General features: G+C 43.3%; 1 protein-coding gene across 1 annotated transcript in view; it reads right to left on the reverse strand.

Moving 5' to 3' along the window:
• Positions 1-3,414, reverse strand: part of vps54 (VPS54 subunit of GARP complex) — a gene marked incomplete at its 3' end in the record, with an annotated part of 22,771 nt that extends 19,357 nt beyond the window's left edge. The window contains 1 exon segment of the mRNA XM_065960587.1: positions 3,275-3,414.
• Between the last annotated feature and the right edge of the window lie 3,043 nt (positions 3,415-6,457).

The following is a 6,457-nucleotide window of genomic DNA, read 5'->3' on the forward strand; positions in this document are numbered from 1 at the left end:
TAGACAGTCAGGACTCAGAGACACATTTACACAGGACAGACTGGATTTATGAAATATTGAACAAAAACCGTCTAGGTATTGTAAATGATTCAGATATTATCTTTCCAAGGATTATGTCTAAGAAAGGGAAACAGTCCTGACGCTGTAGGAACACACGAGCAGAGCAGACACGTTGACCAGGAGAGAGAAACAGCTGAGTATTTGACGTGAAAGCAGCTTCCTCAATGCCAATAGGAGACTTGAGACTGTGACCTGAAACGACTGTGAATAAAGTCAGAGTCAGGTGATTTGACTTCCACATCACACGATCATACGAGCTGTATTAAAACGATTAGTGCAGATTTCCTCTTCACTCTGCAGGAAGATGAGATTACTCCAAAGACAGAAACACTTTTAAAGAACTTTTATACTGAATGAAATCTTGTCATTATGAAATCAGCGTCTTTGTGTTGCAGTGGAGAATCAGTCGAGCTGAAGTGGATACTGTGGAGGTCATTATCACGATGGATCCTACTACTTCTCATCTGTACTATTCATAACATTCAGTTAAGCAGAGACAGGCCGGCCTAATCCTTCAGGTCAGACTGAGGAGGTGTGGAGACCCTCCTGATAATCCCATTACAGCGATGAGAGGATTAAAGGAAACGTCTGCAGCCTCGCCTCACCGCTCTGCCTGCACATGACGAACATCACAACTCATCCTCAAGTACAGAAATCAAAGTCTGAAGAGTCAAACTTCACAGACCTGTCAGAGTCACTGGAGCTCGTTTTCATCCTACTACTGACACTTCTGAGAGGTAGAAATAGAAATAAACGACTGATTTATGTTTTTGGGGTGACTCCACCCTCTCAAGGATTCGATGTTGCACATGAAGACGTGACAGAGACGGGTTTAATACATCAAACATACTTTCTTAAAACATACTTTTACAGACTTGCTTTTCTGTGATGTCGTCTTCTTAACGTCTTTTCTTACTGGTTTTACTATTTTCTTAACTCCTCTTGTGTTTTAACTTGGTCATTTCTTATCTTACTTAGTCTATTTATGTTTTATATTTACTTTTTATTTGTATTAATATTATAGTTTTTTGTTTTTTTGATCCTTTAATTACTTTCTTTTCCTGCTCTTACCTTCTTATTGCTGTTCTCTTTTGATTTGCTTTGAGCTCTTTTAGTTTCTTACATCTTTTTAAATCTTTGGTTCCTCTTGGTCTCAGCTCGTGTTGTTGGGTTCTTATGATGGTTCTTGTGATGGTTCTTGTGTTGCCTGGGTTCTTGTGATGGTTCTTGTGATGGTTCTTGTGTTGCCTGGGTTCTTTTGATGGTTCTTGTGATGGTTCTTGTGTTGCCTGGGTTCTTGTGATGGTTCTTGTGATGGTTCTTGTGTTTCCTGGGTTCTTATGATGGTTCTTATGATGGTTCTTGTGATGGTTCTTATGATGGTTCTTGTGATGGTTCTTGTGATGGTTCTTGTGATGGTTCTTGTGTTGCCTGGGTTCTTATGATGGTTCTTGTGATGGTTCTTGTGATGGTCTGGTTCTATATGTCTGTTGGGTATCGTGCACTTTGGGTTCTTTTCTGCTGAATTGTATTTAATTATTTTTAGTATTTTTCATTTGTTATGTTCTTGTTGTTGTTTCTGTTCTTCTGTGTTTGGTTTAGTTTGTTCTTGTTGTTGTTTATGTTCTTCTGTGTTTGGTTTAGTTTGTTCTTGTTTTTGCTGTTTGTCAAAGCACTTTGTAAACCTGTGTTTTTAAAAGGTGCTGTATAAATAAAGTTAATATTATAATATTTATGCCTGAAGGTAAATTAAGAAAAACTCTGATCGATTGGCACAGAGAGAGAGAAAGAAAGGGGATTACTTTGTACCTTTGTTCATGCATCGAATCCCCTTTTAAAAAAAACCTGGCGTGATTTTGTTTGACCAATGAGAACAGAGAGACTAGAAACAACCCTAAAGCGTAATCTGCACGGAGAGAAAGTCCTGCAGCATTCACTAAACGTGGCGTTTGCTCAGTTTTACAGAAAGCTACTTTCTGTCTTCCCTGTCAGAGCGGAGGGGGGTCGGGGGATTTCCTGAGGTAAGACGTGACGTGAATAAACAACGTGGAAGTAACAGAGTCCGCCACAAAACGTTATAATGAGAATATTTGTCTTTATATCAATGCTATGTGTAATCCAATGGAATGACAACATCCACAAAAGAGAGAAAAACATAGTGACACTTTAGACAGTCACTATATAAACGTCATTCTCTTCCTCTTGGCTCAAATTGAAAATCTCCGGAGTATATTCGGCCGCGTTCAGACGTCAGCTTCTCTGGATTATCTGCAGATATAACACTAGGAGTCTGAAGGAGAAACTCCGGGTAATATCGGAGTAAAAACATTCGGCTGTTGCGTTCACACTTACAGCTCCTCCTGGAAATCTCTCAGATTTCCGTATGTGTGAAAAGGGTTAATGTGAAATGTCTTCAAAGTATTTGGCTGATAACTGCTCTCATATCTGACAAACCGAGGGGCGTCCAAAACGGCCGTGTGGGGGCGTGTCTTAAAAGCGCCTACCTTCTCTGGTCCAATCAAATCCAGAGCATTCAGGAGCAGAATCTAAAGTTAGAAGGAGGACATACTGGCTGCTGCATTGTTGTCAGAGAAGCCAGCACTTCAACATAGCATGTTTCCTTAATGATCAGAGAGTAAGATACCTTTATCATCTCACTCTCTACACAGCTCACTGATTGGACCTTTAAATGAATCATAATTATCCATAAATTCACTGAAGTCGTTTAGTGAACCAACATATCGCGATATGTTGAGCATCGTTACTTCCTTGTTTGTTATTGTTGAAGCAGACATAAACAAAGTGCAGAGTAAACAATGAGTCTACATTTAATATTTAATCCCTGAAATGATTAGACCGATGCTGACGTCACACTTCCAACAGGTAACGTTTGGTTCACCTGAACTGTCCAATCAGTGCTCTGCCTGCCTGACAGCAGCTAGCCTGTTAGCATCACAGCCACAGAGCTGACACTGAAGCCACCGACCAACGTGAACACGACACGGACTCATTTCATTTCTCTTCCGATGACAGGACTGATAAAGCTGTGAAAACCCCCCGTGAGCTAATGCTAAAGCTAATGTTGTCAGCAGCGGAGGTTACACGTAGACTGGCTAATGCTAGCAGGCTAGCCGGGCAGCTAGCTGGCTGTAGCTGCGGCGGGAACAAAGCGGAAGTGTTCGGTGACAGCGGCGGGAGTCGACAGCTTCCGTACCTGTCGTTTGAAGCACAGCAGCCGGTGTTTCTTCCTCTCACCATCACAGAACCACCGGAGGAACCGGGAGGAAAACAACTGCAGCAGACAGCTCCGGTACTCCGACCATCATGCACTGCAGGAGGCGGGGCCGCTTCTTCTTCTTCTTCTGTTTTCACAAAAAAAAACTCTCTGCCGCCACCTGCTGGATATTTAATTCGTGAATGTGTGTGAATGGATGAGTTAATACTGATGGACTCTTTAATCAGCGGCCTCTACCATCAGTGTGTGAATGGATGAGTTAATACTGATGGACTCTTTACTCAGCAGCCTCTACCACCAGTGTGAATGGATGAGTTAATACTGATGGACTCTTTACTCAGCAGCCTCTACCATCAGTGTGTGAATGTGTATGAATGGATGAGTTAATACTGATGGACTCTTTACTCAGCGGCCTCTACCATCAGTGTGTGAATGTGTGTGAATGGATGAGTTAATACTGATGGACTCTTTACTCAGCGGCCTCTACCATCAGTGTGTGAATGTGTGTGAATGGATGAGTTAATACTGATGGACTCTTTACTCAGCGGCCTCTACCATCAGTGTGTGAATGTGTGTGAATGGATGAGTTAATACTGATGGACTCTTTACTCAGCGGCCTCTACCATCAGCGTGTGAATGGATGAGTTAATACTGACGGACTCTTTACTCAGCGGCCTCTACCGTCAGCGTGTGAATGGATGAGTTAATACTGACGGACTCTTTACTCAGCGGCCTCTACCATCAGCGTGTGAATGTGTATGAATGGATGAGTTAATACTGATGGACTCTTTACTCAGCGGCCTCTACCATCAGCGTGTGAATGGATGAGTTAATACTGACGGACTCTTTACTCAGCGGCCTCTACCATCAGCGTGTGAATGTGTATGAATGGATGAGTTAATACTGATGGACTCTTTACTCAGCGGCCTCTACCATCAGTGTGTGAATGGATAAGTTAATACTGATGGACTCTTAACTCAGCGGCCTCTACCGTCAGCGTGTGAATGTGTATGAATGGATGAGTTAATACTGATGGACTCTTTACTCAGCGGCCTCTACCATCAGTGTGTGAATGTGTATGAATGGATGAGTTAATACTGATGGACTCTTTACACAGCAGCCTCTACCATCAGTGTGTGAATGGATGAGTTAATACTGATGGACTCTTTACACAGCGGCCTCTACCATCAGTGTGTGAATGGATGAGTTAATACTGATGGACTCTTTACACAGCGGCCTCTACCATCAGTGTGTGAATGGATGAGTTAATACTGATGGACTCTTTACACAGCGGCCTCTACCATCAGTGTGTGAATGGATGAGTTAATACTGATGGACTCTTTACACAGCGGCCTCTACCATCAGTGTGTGAATGGATGAGTTAATACTGATGGACTCTTTACTCAGCAGCCTCTACCATCAGCGTGTGAATGGATGAGTTAATACTGACGGACTCTTTACACAGCGGCCTCTACCATCAGTGTGTGAATGGATGAGTTAATACTGATGGACTCTTTACACAGCGGCCTCTACCATCAGTGTGTGAATGGATGAGTTAATACTGATGGACTCTTTACACAGCGGCCTCTACCATCAGTGTGTGAATGGATGAGTTTATACTGATGAACTCTTTACTCAGCAGCCTCTACCATCAGCGTGTGAATGGATGAGTTAATACTGACGGACTCTTTACTCAGCGGCCTCTACCATCAGTGTGTGAATGTGTATGAATGGATGAGTTAATACTGACGGACTCTTTACTCAGCGGCCTCTACCATCAGTGTGTGAATGTGTGTGAATGGATGAGTTAATACTGACGGACTCTTTACTCAGCGGCCTCTACCATCAGCGTGTGAATGGATGAGTTAATACTGACGGACTCTTTCCTCAGCGGCCTCTACCGTCAGCGTGTGAATGGATGAGTTAATACTGACGGACTCTTTACTCAGCGGCCTCTACCGTCAGCGTGTGAATGGATGAGTTAATACTGATGGACTCTTTACTCAGCGGCCTCTACCATCAGTGTGTGAATGTGTGTGAATGGATGAGTTAATACTGACGGAGTCTTTACTCAGCGGCCTCTACCATCAGCGTGTGAATGTGTATGAATGGATGAGTTAATACTGATGGACTCTTTACTCAGCGGCCTCTACCATCAGTGTGTGAATGGATGAGTTAATACTGACGGACTCTTTACTCAGCGGCCTCTACCATCAGCGTGTGAATGTGTATGAATGGATGAGTTAATACTGATGGACTCTTTACTCAGCGGCCTCTACCATCAGTGTGTGAATGGATAAGTTAATACTGATGGACTCTTAACTCAGCGGCCTCTACCATCAGCGTGTGAATGTGTATGAATGGATGAGTTAATACTGATGGACTCTTTACTCAGCGGCCTCTACCATCAGTGTGTGAATGTGTATGAATGGATGAGTTAATACTGATGGACTCTTTACACAGCAGCCTCTACCATCAGTGTATGAATGGATGAGTTAATACTGATGGACTCTTTACTCAGCGGCCTCTACCATCAGCGTGTGAATGGATGAGTTAATACTGATGGACTCTTTACTCAGCAGCCTCTACCATCAGTGTGTGAATGGATGAGTTAATACTGATGGACTCTTTACTCAGCGGCCTCTACCATCAGTGTGTTAATGGATAAGTTAATACTGACGGACTCTTTACTCAGCGGCCTCTACCGTCAGCGTGTGAATGGATGAGTTAATACTGACGGACTCTTTACTCAGCGGCCTCTACCGTCAGCGTGTGAATGGATGAGTTAATACTGACGGACTCTTTACTCAGCGGCCTCTACCGTCAGCGTGTGAATGGATGAGTTAATACTGACGGACTCTTTACTCAGCGGCCTCTACCGTCAGCGTGTGAATGGATGAGTTAATACTGACGGACTCTTTACTCAGCGGCCTCTACCGTCAGCGTGTGAATGGATGAGTTAATACTGATGGACTCTTTACTCAGCGGCCTCTACCATCAGTGTGTGAATGTGTATGAATGGATGAGTTAATACTGATGGACTCTTTACTCAGCAGCCTCTACCATCAGCGTGTGAATGGATGAGTTAATACTGATGGACTCTTTACTCAGCGGCCTCTACCATCAGTGTGTGAATGGATGAGTTAATACTGATGGACTCTT

The sequence above is a fragment of the Labrus bergylta genome, chromosome 1 (assembly GCF_963930695.1).
Source record: "Labrus bergylta chromosome 1, fLabBer1.1, whole genome shotgun sequence".
Taxonomy (NCBI): Eukaryota; Metazoa; Chordata; class Actinopteri; order Labriformes; family Labridae; genus Labrus; species Labrus bergylta.